Source organism: Mauremys mutica, unplaced genomic scaffold (genome assembly GCF_020497125.1).
Source record: "Mauremys mutica isolate MM-2020 ecotype Southern unplaced genomic scaffold, ASM2049712v1 Super-Scaffold_100046, whole genome shotgun sequence".
Lineage (NCBI taxonomy): Eukaryota > Metazoa > Chordata > Testudines > Geoemydidae > Mauremys > Mauremys mutica.
In genome coordinates this window covers 4,169,999-4,183,340 of record NW_025423257.1, presented here as the reverse complement: position 1 = coordinate 4,183,340, position 13,342 = coordinate 4,169,999, and the positions used below count along the sequence as shown (strand labels likewise).

Sequence of the window (13,342 nt, the reverse complement as noted above, 5' to 3'; positions counted from 1 at the left end):
TTATTTTAAAGCCAGTGATTTACCTCATAAACATCTTATTAACCAATTAATTGAACATATTCAACAGTTTATACTTCTTACACCTAACAATGAGATAAAAAAACAACAACACAGACAAACCTTATCGGTAACAGCTAATGTCCTAACTGGGAAATCAGCAGCGGTTTGTAGCGGGGGGAGCGCACAGTCTGAATGTGTATGACCCGACCCCAGCCCCCAGCCCCACATAGCAGTGGGGCTTGGCACGCTCTGTGCATTGGTGTGCACAATATTTTAAAATTCTGCAAATTTTATTTGTCAATAAATAAATGTGGAGGCTCCTGCATTGCAGGGGCGAGCACAGGCTGCTGGATGCACGGAGGTGGGAGATCACCCTGCAGCCCCCACTCTCCTCCAGTGAAACAGACTTGGTGGTGGGGCTGCACCTCTCTGCTGCCTACTTTAGGAGCCCCAAAAAGACTCCCCAGAACTGCTCATGAGGGGCACATGTGCCTACCCTTTGCTTCCCCATCAGGAAGTCAGAAAGCCTGAGCAGCTGGCCCCAGGCGATTTGAAAGGGCCCGGGGGCTCCTGCCACCACTACCGGCAGCACAGCGGGACTAAAGTGGATTCCTGCACACCCTGGCTCCGCACGGCGCACCACTCCCAGAAGCATCTGGCACATCCCGGCGGCCCCTGTGGGGTGTGTCTCTCGCACGCTGCCCCCACCCCAAGTGCCAACTCTGTCATTGGAACTGCGGCAATGGGAGCTGCAGGGGTGGTGCCAGCGGGCAGTGGTGCCAGGAGACCCACGCCCCCCGGGCCGCCTCTATGTAGGAATTGCTGCCAGATGGGGGTGTGGGTCACTTTCGGGAGCTGCCCAAGATAGGTGCCACACCCCAACCCTCTGCCACAGCCCAGATCCCACACCCCGCCCACACCCAAACTCCCTCCCAGAGCCCACCACTGCCCGCCAACTCCCTGCCCCAGCCCAGAGCCCACATCCAAACTCCCTCCCAGGGTCCGCCCCCCGCCTCCCCTGCACCCCAACCCCCTGCCCATCCCAGATCCTGCACCTCATGTACCCAAACTCCCTCCCACAGCTTTGGGGGGGGCGAGGAAGGACAGGCAGGACTTGGACCAATTCTGGGCATCACCAAAAGTTATATAAACCTGGTGACGCTGAGCTGGAGCCCTAGTCACTGCACATCTCTCTCTTACAGGGGGGACTCTGTGGGGCAGGGCGCTGCTGGGGGTTTATTCCTTCCTTTAATGGCTGTGGAAGGGGGAACAGGGAGAGAATTTGCTCCTCTGTTCTCTGCGGAACACGTGCAGGCAGCGGGATTATTTCCAGGGCTGTAACAAAACACAAGCTAGCAGAGGGGGGAAGGGATTTCCTGCAGGGTCTATTCCCATTGCAGCTCCCAAGTTGTGCCCTGGCCAGCTGTGCCCGGGGGATTTAGATGCTTTATGTAAGGGGACTGTTGCCCCCTTACTAACATTCAGTGGGGGTGTTTGGTTGCTAGCTCCCAGCACTAAAAAGGGAGGGGTCGATGGGAAATCAGGAGCCTGAGACTGACAGTCCCCAGGAACTATGTGGAGAGACCAATGCTCCAGGTCAGCCTGATTGACAGGGCGGGCAGGCTATTCAAGGAGTCAGGAGGCCAGGGGGGTCCCGTCCTCCCTGTGAGCTGGAATTGTCTGAGTCACATGGAGTGGGGCCGAGCTAAGGAGAGAGCAGGGGGCCCAAGCTGAGCTGATGGTAGCAGAGCTGCAGCCCCAAAGCCAGAGCACAGCCCAGAGAGAGCAGCCCTGCCCTGGGAGCAGAGCTGTAACAACTGGAGCCAGAGAGGCCAGACAAGCAGCCCAGGGAGCTGAAGGCAGAGCAGCAGCAGCAGCCGTGCTGAGGCAGAGCGGAGCTGGAGCAGGCCGGAGCTGGGTGCGGTGAGCAGCTGGGGAGAGCGAGGGGGACCCCGGGCAGTGGGCCCAGCACAGGGAGACGCCTCAGGCAAGAGGCCCTGCAGGCCAGACTTGGAGGGGGATCGTAACCCTGACAGGGCGGGGGTGATGCTGGGGAGAAGGGTCCTGCCACCCAGAGCCTGAGAGTGTGTGGCCACCGCCAGAGCAAGTGTCCAACCTGCAGCGTCCCTGCAGCACAGCCAGGGCCTGAGGAGGCGGCCTGGGACCTACAAGGAACAGACTGTGAAGTGCCCTGATGTCCAGAGACACTTTTTGTGCTGGTCCCTGCCACAGAGCGGGGTGATGTGTTTTCCTTTAACCTTTCCCATTTTTTCTTATTTTTTAAATTTTATTGTTAATTAAATAACTTGTATTTGCTTTAAATTGTATGATGTGATCAGTGGGTCAGGGAGGTGCGCAGTGCAAAGAGAGGGACACCCTAGCCCCTGTCCGGGGTGACCACAGCAGGGTTGGGGGTTGAGCCCCCCAGGAACCCTGGGCCCAACCTTGTTGGGGTTACGAGGACTCTGCCAGACAGGAGAGTGGAAGGGCAGTCCTCAAGGGCAGGGAGGCCTCTGGGTAAAGGAAGTGGGAGCGAGGACTCAGATCCTTTTGCCAGCCCACTTCACCGGGGTAGTGCAGAAGCCAGGAAAGTTCCCCACAATAGCAGGACCATTCCCCTACTTACATCTAGATACAGTACCAGGCACGTAGGAGGATTTCCCCTTCTGAGTCATGGAAGCAGAAATTGACTTTTCCTTTCCAAATTTAGCTAATGTTCAGAAAGGGAATCTAGCACCTGCCTTCCAGATCTGAACACCTCAACATTCAGGAGTGCTCAAGCTCAATTTGGGCAGCTGTTACTTCATTTCTCCCAAATCAAATATACTGATCCACTGTTATTTGCTGTACAAAAAGTAGGATAAAATTGAGCAAGAAATGCTTCCCAGGGGTTATTAGGACTGGAATTGCTATTTTCAACAGCCATTGCCATTTTTTTCTAGTTTTGTTTGTTTGAAAGGAAAACAGTGATATTGCACTGGCAAATTCCCCATAGAAACAAAGAATAATAAAGGCACCTCAACTTTTCCTCATTTATGGAGGACAGTCTTATAATATGCATCCAGGTATCCTCCAATCACACAAGCTGAAAATTGTTCCATTTTACTGCAGTTCTGTAACCATGCGGGAACCAATCCTGTCTGTGTTCTGTGCACATCCAAAATCCCTGCTGAATGACCCACCCTGGGAGCGAGTTACCAGTGACCCAGGGCTGGGGTGGAAGGAGGGTGCAGGTGGGGGGGGACCACCCAGGCCTGGGGCGGCAGGGGGTGTGTGGGTTGGGGAGTATTGGTGGGGGGGAAGGGGAGAGCCCAGATCTGGGGCAGCACAGGATGTGGGGGGGAGCCCAGGGCTGGAATGGCAGGGGGGTGTGGGTTGCGGGGGGGCGGGGAAGAGCCCAGGGGTGGGGTTGCAGGGGGATGCAGGTGTGGGGAGGCCCAGAGCTGCGGCGGCAGCGGGTGCAGGTTGGGGGGAACCCAGGGCTCGGGCAGCAGGAGGGTGTGAGGGGGAGCCCAGGGCTGGGATGGGGGCAGCCAAATTTTTTTTTCCTTAGGGAGGCAAAAATCCTAGAGCCAACCCTGCCTCCATGCACCGTGAGGTAGGTAGGAGCAGATCATTATTATCCCTACTTGAAAGAGGGAGAAGCTGAGGCTGAGAAAGGAGAATTGACTTGTCTGAGGTCACACAGCCAGTCAGTGGCAGAGTTGGGAATAGGACCCAAGAGCCCTGATTTTCAAACTAACCATCGGACCTTGAATTTCAGACACTGAATGACCTGAATAAAGTGCTCTCAGATGAGCTCCAGACCAACAACAGTGACAGTAAGTATTCAGCGAGTATTTGAGGAGAACTGCAATGTTAGAGAGAATCCTGAACTGCTCAAAGACAATTAATGCAGAGAAGCAGCAAAATTCATCAAACATAGAACTGGTTCTGACTTATTTTCTTGGTCTTAAAAGAGAACAAGGACCTGAGTCTCCTCCCTGTCAATAACCCGCTGCTCAGCCAATCAGGGTAGAGACTGAGGACGGGAGGCTGAGGGTTCTCACCAGAGAGCCCAAAGGATGGCCCAGGTCATTGGTGGGGATCACTGCCCGAGCACTATTTCAGCCCCACATTTTTGGGTGGACCTCCCACAGTGGGAGCTGCAGAGCACTCCCCCGCAACATACACACACACACACCCACACCCCTCTCCTGCTGTTGGGAGGGGAACAGGAGAAAGGACAAAAGAAGCAAAAGACAAAGAGAAAGGAGGGAGGGATAGATGGAGGAAAAGATGAAACAAAAACGACAAGCCCCAATGTCCCCAGTGACTCTAAGGGACAGAATCCCAGGTGTGCAATAAAATTCTGCCTCCTTAAGCTCGAGTTTTCCATGCCCAGAATTCAACTGTCACCAGATGGATCAGACTGAACAGGTTTCAAACCTCGAGGAGGCTCTTACCTTCTAAACAGGGACGGCTGTTTTCTAGTAAAATCACTGACAGGGAAGGAGAAAACTCGAAAGAGGTTCCTCCTGGCGCTCACGTCCGTGAACCCGAATACTCTCTCAGTCCTCAAAGAGAGGCCTGGAGAAGGAGACTTGCTGGAGCAAAGCCACAGGGGTCTCTGAGGTTTCCCTGGCCCCTCGCCCCTGTCCTGCCTGGCTGATGTCAGCATCTCTCTGTGAGGTCACCACCTGCCCACCAATAGTCTTTGACCAATAGTCTGAGGTCCTGCAAAAGGCCTTTGTGATGTCACTGCCACACCCCTCCCTTGCTGAGCCAATGTCCTGCCCCTGGCCAGGCACTTTGCAGGTTTGACCTACTCCCTGGGGATCACCCCACTCAAGGAGCATTCGTTCTAGGCAGCAAGCCGGCTAAACAGGGAAACATCAGACGCTGCTCTCAATGCTACACTCAGTTTTTCAGAAATTAGTCGACTTTATGGCCAGAAGAGACCATTAGAGCATCTAATCTGAACCCCTGCATATCACAGGCCTCCTGAATGACACAATAGTGAGTTTATTATGCATGGTCCACCCCTCCCTCACTGTGAATAGTACATGAACCAGCCTTGTAATGGAGCTGAGATTTCCTAAGAACTTCAAGCAAAATACACCAGTTTCATAAAACAGATTTATTAACTACAGAAAGATGGAGTTTTAAGGATTATAAGTGGTAGGCATAAAAGATCAAAGTAAATTACCATGGAAATTAAAGATAAATTCACAATCTAAACTTTACACCTTATTACGCTAGGCCGTAGTTCGGTTATGCACACAGGAAGGCTTAATGCTCGAGCTGCAGTGCATGCTGGGCAGGCTCTAGGCCGGGCTCCCCATGGCAGGAGAGAAGACGACTTGGCCCCTGGAGGGGCAGGCTGGGGCTTCCTGGATCACATTTGCTCACAGCCAGCGCCCTGCCCCTACTCCCAAGTCATTAATGGCTCCCCCAGGTCAGCCAGAATGGAGCAGCAGTTTTCACTCCACAAAGTCCACTTATGGCTTACAGGCAACTCCCAGACCCACCATCTTGGCCAGAAAGGAGCCCACTCAGCCTCGCCATTGCTGCTTTTCCGTCCCCCCAGAACCCCGCTTCTCCTGGGCTGCAAGGAGCCACCCCTGGGAAGCCAAGAGGCAGGCACAGGATTCTGCCTCCCAGCAGCCAACCGCACCTCCCCCGGCTTTGCAGAACGAATGGTGACGCTCTACTAACCCCACGTAGCCGCACTGAGGCGCTTACTTTCTGCCCTGCCTTCCTCAGCTCCACTTTCCTCTTTTGCCCCGTTCCTGCCTCACTTCCTCCTTTGGCAAGTCACGCAGAGGAGGCCAGCAGGAAGAGCCGGCCTCCACCGGCCAACCTCCCAGGGCAGAGGAGGCCAAGCCACAAGCCTCCAAAAGGTGACACGCCGCTCTCCTCTAGGTTCTCCAGCCTGACGCCAAGGTGCTTTCTTCACTGCTGTCAGCACCCTCTGTCATGCAGGGGTTGGAGTTATCCCAGGGACAGGCCAATAGGAGAAGGAGGAGGCCTTCCTGAACAGCAAGGGGATCTGGGAAAAGGAAGCCCGCATGTTTCTGCCTGGCTTTGAACCAGGGATCTTTTGCGTGTTAGGCAAACGTGATAACCACTACACTACAGAAACTCGATCTGCTTGGTTGTTGCTCACCCTGGCACAGACCGATGGACAAACCTGGAGAAAGTGGTGACAGCCCTTCAATAGGTCAGCTGGCAGAGCAGAGGACTGGAGCGGGCACTCAGGAAGTCGTCCTTACGTCGCCCTTGTGACTCCAGCTTGAGGGAGAGCTTCTTTTTCTTCCCCTTGCTGACACAGAGCAAGAGAAGAATGAAAGGTCAGGTGGGCCAACTCGGTGCAGAAGCCCATGCTGCCTTTTCCTGCTGCATAGCCTGAAATGAGGGACTCGTGGCAGTTAAAGGAACTGCTGCACTTTCAGAAAACATCCCACCCATGCACACAGGGGGACAGAAGAGCCTGTTAGTCTAGCACGCTCCCAACTGAACTACTTCAGCAGCTGCTCGGTTTCTTTTTGGCCTATTACTTTTCTGTCTGGGATGTTGTTGTCAGCTGTGGCACAGAAAAAGGACGTCATTGTGAGTGGCCCATGAAGACAAGATTCACTTTTGCCTTCCTTGCTCGGCTTTACTTGCTTCCTCGCCCTATTTCTGCCTTAGTTCCTGTGTTACCTGAAGGTGACCGGGGGCCAGCAGTACCAGGAGGAAGTTGGGCAGCTAGACCCTGGTGGCAAAAGTCCTGCCGCCACTTGCCACCCCACTCTCTTCTCCCAGCGTCACATATTGACCACCAGGGACTTGGTGCCCAGCAGAGCAACGGAAGGCAGTGGACAGAGCCACCCTCGCCTTGAAGCTCCAGCTCATTAAACTACATCTTCAGTCGCTGATGGCCAATGAGAGACCGACATGGCTTGCTATTTTAGCACTTTAAAATGCCATTGGCCAATCTTTGGATCTCTTTAATGCTGCGCTTCAGTTCATGGGGGAAAGGCGAGAGAAGCGACCTTTCAACTAAAGGCCTGGGGTTAACATCCTAACGCTGTCTCCTACTGTAACACTATTTAATACTGGCCCACCCTGTGCTACTGACAGTTCCATTTCTAGATGTTAGTACTTTTCAGTTACTGTCAAAATTAAAAAGTTTCTTTATGCTTAAAGAAAATGCATTTGTTTTATTTGCTTATATATGGCATGAATAAATACAGGTTTACACAACCTAGCCTGCAAATTTATCATCTTATATGACAGAGAAAATCATGCATCGAAATTGTGCATCAAAATCATGAGCTGAGCTACAAATGCAATGAAAAATAAGATATTCAAAATTTTAACATATGGGGGGGGGCACCGAAGACACGTCTTGCCTGGGAGAGGCATAAGAACATAAGAAAGGCCGTACCGGGTCAGACCAAAGGTCCATCTAGCCCAGTATCTGTCTACCGACAATGGCCAATGCCAGGTGCCCCAGAGGGAGTGAACCTAACAGGCAATGATCAAGTGATCTCTCTCCTGCCATCCATCTCCATCCTCTGACGAACAGAGGCTAGGGACACCATTCTTACCCATTCTGGCTAATAGCCATTTATGGACTTAGCCACCATGAATTTATCCAGTCCCCTTTTAAACATTGTTATAGTCCTCGCCTTCACAACCTCCTCAGGTAAGGAGTTCCACAAGTTGACCGTGCGCTGCGTGAAGAAGAACTTCCTTTTATTTGTTTTAAACCTGCTGCCTATTAATTTCATTTGGTGACCCCTAGTTCTTGTATTATGGGAATAAGTAAATAACTTTTCCTTATCCATTTTCTCAACATCACTCATGATTTTATATACCTCTATCATGTCCCCCCTTAGTCTTCTCTTTTCCAAGATGAAGAGTCCTAGCCTCTTTAATCTTACCTCGTATGGGACCCTCTCTAAACCCCTAATCATTTTAGTTGCCCTTTTCTGAACCTTTTCTAGTGCTAGAATATCTTTTTTGAGGTGAGGAGACCACATCTGTATACAGTATTCGAGATGTGGGCGTACCATGGATTTATATAAGGGCAATAATATATTCTTAGTCTTATTCTCTATCCCCTTTTTAATGATACATAACATCCTGTTTGCTTTTTTGACCGCCTCTGCACACTGTGTGGACATCTTCAGAGAACTATCCACGATGACGCCAAGATCTTTTTCCTGACTCGTTGTAGCTAAATTAGCCCCCATCATGTTGTATGTATAGTTGGGGTTATTTTTTCCAATGTGCATTACTTTACATTTATCCACATTAAATTTCATTTGCCATTTTGTTGCCCAATCACTTAGTTTTGTGAGATCTTTTTGAAGTTCTTCACAATCTGCTTTGGTCTTAACTATCTTGAGAAGTTTAGTATCATCTGCAAACTTGGCCACCTCACTGTTTACCCTTTTCTCCAGATCATTTATGAATAAATTGAATAGGATTGGTCCTAGGACTGACCCTTGGGGAACACCACTAGTTACCCCTCTCTGTTCTGAGAATTTACCATTAATTCCTACCCTTTGTTCCCTGTCTTTTAACCAGTTCTCAATCCATGAAAAGATCTTCCCTCTTATCCCATGATAACAATTTATGTAAGAGCCTTTGGTGAGGGACCTTGTCAAAGGCTTTCTGGAAATCCAAGTACACTATGTCCACCGGATCCCACTTGTCCACATGTTTGTTGACCCCTTCAAAGAACTCTAATAGATTAGGCACTTGGTCTAGGGGAGGCCCTGTCAGGGAGAACAGGAGTTAGTCTCACACGCCTATTTCCAGGCTGTAATCTGTGGGCGCCCTGCTCTGGGGGAGGGATCACAGCAGCCCAGACTCAGGGCTGGAACAGGCCCCAGATTAAGGGGGTGGCTGCAGGATTTGCAGAGCTCTGATGTCTCAGACAATGTGTCTCTCCCAAAGCCTCAGATCTGCGTCCCCAGAAGGCTCCTGCGCTGCCTCCACTCCTCTCACAGTCTATAGCAAGGAGCAGCAGCAAGGGTCAGGGATGAGCCATAGGGCACTAGGTGGGGGGCAGAGGCTTCAGGAGCCCAGAGTGTTTGCCTGTCTGGGCATTTTGGCTGAGACCTCAGGAACACATTGTGAGGCAGAATCCCAGACATCTTATGAAAGGAGCATAAGGACGTAAGGACGTACGAACGGCCAGACTGGGTCACACTGGGTCCATCTAGCCCAGTATCCTGTCTTCTCATAGCGTCCAAAGCCAGGTGCCCCAGAGGGAATGAACAGAACAGGGAATCACCAAGTGTCCCATCCCCTGTCACCTATTCCCAGCTCCTGGCAAACAGAGACTAGGGACACCATCCCTGCCCATCCTGGCTCAGAGTATGTCCTCCATGAATTGATTTAGCTCTTTTTTTGAACCCTGTTATAGTCTTGGCCTTCACAACCTCCTCTGGCAAGGAGTTCCGCAGGTTGACTGTGCCTTGTGTGAAAAAATACTTCCTTTTGCTTGTTTTAAACGGGCTGCCTATTGATTTCATTTGGTGACCCCTAGTTCTTGTGTTATGAGAAGGAATAAGTAACACTCCTTATTTACTTTCCCCACACCAGTCATGATTTTATAGACCTCTAGCATATTTCCCCTTAGTCAGCTTTTCTCCAAGCTGAAAAGTCCCAGTCTTATTATTCTCTCCTCATATGGCAGACACTCCATACCCGTTTCTGAACCTTTTCCAATTCCAATACATCTTTTTTAAGATGGAGCGACCATATCTGCACGCAGTATTCAAGATATGGGCGTACCATGGATTTATACAGCGGCAATAAGATTTTCTCTCTTATTCTCTATCCCTTTCTTCATGATTCCCAACATTCTGTTCGCTTTTTGCCTGCCACTGCCCATTGAGTGGATGTTTGCAGAGAACTATCCACAGTGACTCCGAGATCTCTCACTTGAGTTGGAACAGCTATTTTACATCCCATCGTTTTATATATAGAGCTGGGATTATGTTTGCCAATGTGCATCACTTTGCATTGATCAACATTGAATTTCATCTGCCGTTTTGTTGCCCTTTCACCCAGTTTTGTGAAATCTCTTTTTAGCTCCTCCCAGTCTGCTTTGGACTTAACTATCCTCTGTAGTTTTGGATCATCCGCAAATTTTGTCACCTCGCTGTTCAGCAGATCGTTTATGAAGATGTTGACTAGTCCCAGTACAGGCACCACTAGTTACCTGTTTGCATCCTGAAAACTGTCCATTTATTCCTACCCTTTGTTTCCTGGCTTTTAACCAGTTATTGATCCACGTGAGGACCTTCCAGAAGTGAACGTAAGCTGGTACATTCCGGTATGGGGTACTGGCAAGAGCGGGTACGCTGTGCCAGCCCGGCCCGGCTTCCCCAGGGTGGTGATTTAAAGGGCCCTGGGCTCCCTGCAGCCTCCCAAGCCCCCCTGGTGGAGCCCCGGGGAGCAAATCACTGCCCTGGAACGCTGCTCTCTCCCGCACTACCAACACAGAGCAGGGGCGGCGGGAGCTTCCTTACAGTGGGAGGGGTCACTATTGTCTGAACTGTGGCACTCCCATGAAAACCCTTCCCCAAGGTCCCACACTCACACCACCTCTCCCCCCGAGGCCACACCCACAGAATGCCTCTCCCCCCCCCAGACTCCCCCTTTCCCCCCTCCATCATTTGTCCTAACAGCCAGTTAAGAGTGGTGGGGCCACGGCCCTCTAAACCCCCTGTTCCAGCACCCCTGACACAGAGCTAAGCAGCAGCAGTGTGTGTGTGTGCGTGTGACAGAGGCTGCTGTGCTGAGCTGAGCCAGTGAGGGAAGCGGGGGCTGATGTTGGGGCTGCCCCCTCCCCCTGCCTCAGGCCTGGTTGCTTGCAGCAGCTGTCTGAACATAGAGACAGTGTGCGACACACTCCCTCTCCCCACACACACACTCCCTCTCCCCACACACACACACAGTCTCTACCCCGCCACGCACACCGCAGTTGAAAAGCAGCTGGCAATCTAGTAAGATGCCCGTGGAATGGTGGGATTGAGAAACCTGCATCATGTGATGCTGTACCAGCCCATGAGGCATTGCAAACCCTTCCCAAAACACCCTGCAGCCAGTTGCACAGCTACCCACAGTGCACTGCTCTCTGTGGCCATCCAAGATTCTAGCGTGGATGTGCTCTGGTGACACAAGGGGCATAGTGTGGACATGCAGCAGCTGTTTAATTAAAACACTTTAAAGCCGCATTACCCAATAGTGTAGACACAGCTTGAGAGTGAGACAAGACCCAGCTCCCTTGAAACTAAAGAACCACAACTTCCTCCGTAGTTGGCAGGATTTGAACCTGCGCAGGGAGACCCCAATGGATTTCTAGTCTACCACCTTAACCACTCAGCCACAACTACTTGGTTGAGATGTGTCTCTCACTGCACTCTAGTTCTGTTCTCACTGAGTGATCAATTGCAGTTGTTTCCTCAGACCAGCTTCCACAACACACACACTGCCGTGCCCTTGTGTAAGTGTGTCCATGGCTGAACTGCAAGAATTCCTGCTCATTTCCCTTCTGGCTGGAGCATGGTTAGAGTGTGTTTGTGGTCAATGACGTTGCTGTAGATTGTTGTCCATTTCCTGCCTTGATCATTCAGACAGTCCCTTTCCTGCCATATCCCCAGCACAGCAGTGATTGCAATAGCAGGGGGCAGGTTTTCTCTGGGGCACTGAGATTTGTCAGGGGGTTGGTGGCTCCTTTCTTTCCTCACCCTGGAGTAAACTCAGCTTTTTATTCCATCCTTGATGTTTCATGGAATAACAACAGACGACTGAGGAAAGAGGTGGACAGGGCGGGTCTCAGGGGAGGGGCAGAGAGGTGGGGGCGGTGGGCAGGGCGGGTCTCAGGGGAGGGGCAGAGAGGTGGGGGGGTGGGCAGGGCGGGTCTCAGGGGAGGGGCAGAGAGGTGGGGGCAGCAGGCAGGCCGTGGGGTAGGGGGTGAAGAGGCACCAGGAGGCCTTCAGGGAGGAGAGGAGCGAGCGGAAGGTGGACCAGCAGGCCTCAGCCACAGTGGAAGAGCGGGGGTGAGAAGTGGCCAAATGGGAGTGAGGGCGGGGCACAGGTGGGGCCTCAGAGGGAGGAGAACGAGGGAAGGGGGTGGAGTGGGCAGGGCCGCCCAGAGGATTCAGGGGGCCTGGGGCAAAACAATTTCGGGGGCCCCTTCCATAAAAAAAAGTTGCAATACTCTAGAATCCTGTGTTCTCCTGGGGGCCCTGCAGGGCCTGGGGCAAATTGCCCCCCTGCCCCCCCTCTGGGCGGCCCTGCCCTCAGCCTCTCCTCGTCAGTCCCCTGCCCCCGAATCATTTTTGTTGCCCTCCCCTAGACTCTCTCCAATTTGTTTCTGTAGTGGGGGGGGGGGAAAACTGGATGCAATGCTCCAGGTGTGGCCTCCCCAGTGCCGAATAGAGGGGAATAATCACTTCCCTCGATCTGCCGGCAATGCTCCTACTAATCCAGCCAATACGGCCAGGTACCCATATTGAATGCAGACCCAGCAATATTTGATACATTGGTTACTGTCCATTCAGGAGGTTATTTCTCACCTATTCATAAATAATGAAGATGCTCTAAGCGGAGGGGAGAGAGCTGTCCCGTCCGTGTAGTTAATCCATCTCCCCGAGAGGTGGTAGCTATGTCACTGGGGGAAGCTATGTGGGTGGGTGTGCAAGCTGTGGTGTTTACATGGATCTATAAGTTTAATCAAACCCCATTTTTAAAAGCACTGTGGTCTGAGAACAGAACAGGAGATCGCTGAGGCAGGGCCTGTCCTTCAAAATCTTTAAGATCTCTGACTTACCTACACAGCAGCCATGGGGGTATAGCTCAGTGGTAGAGTGTTTGACTGCAGTTCAAGTGGTCCTTGGTTCAAATCCAAGTGCCCCCTTACAAACCTCTTCCTTCAACAAAAATAATAGCATTTCCATTATGTTCAGGAGTTCCACTGAATAGGGATCTCTGAAATGAATAGAAACACTCAATGTTTTCCTGTGCAAATGCATAAAAACCTAGCAAACATGTGCCTTCACTGAAATCAGTTCCAATCCTCTAAAGGATTAAAGAATCCTTATTGAGGTTGCAGGAAAAAAACATCCTGATGTGTAGAAAGAATAGTAAATATGGCAGGCGACAAGCTTGGCTTAACAGTGAAATCCTTGCTGATCTTAAACACAAAAAAGAAGCTTACAAGAAGTGGAAGATTGGACAAATGACCAGGGAGGCGTATAAAAATATTGCTCAGGCATGCAGGAGTGAAATCAGGAAGGCCAAATCACACTTGGAGTTGCATCTAGCAAGAGCTGTTAAGAGTAACAAGAAGGGT

General features: G+C 51.4%; 3 non-coding genes across 3 annotated transcripts; 1 reads left to right on the top strand and 2 right to left on the bottom strand.

Annotated features, from left to right (window-relative positions):
* Positions 1 to 6,051: 6,051 nt before the first annotated feature.
* Positions 6,052 to 6,124, bottom strand: TRNAV-AAC. The gene has a single exon. It is a non-coding gene; the product is annotated as a tRNA-Val (tRNA).
* Positions 6,125 to 11,299: 5,175 nt separating this feature from the next.
* TRNAS-AGA lies at positions 11,300 to 11,381 on the bottom strand. Its single transcript has one exon. It is a non-coding gene; the product is annotated as a tRNA-Ser (tRNA).
* A 1,454-nt stretch (positions 11,382 to 12,835) lies between these two features.
* TRNAC-GCA lies at positions 12,836 to 12,907 on the top strand. Its single transcript has one exon. It is a non-coding gene; the product is annotated as a tRNA-Cys (tRNA).
* The last annotated feature ends 435 nt before the right edge of the window (positions 12,908 to 13,342 follow it).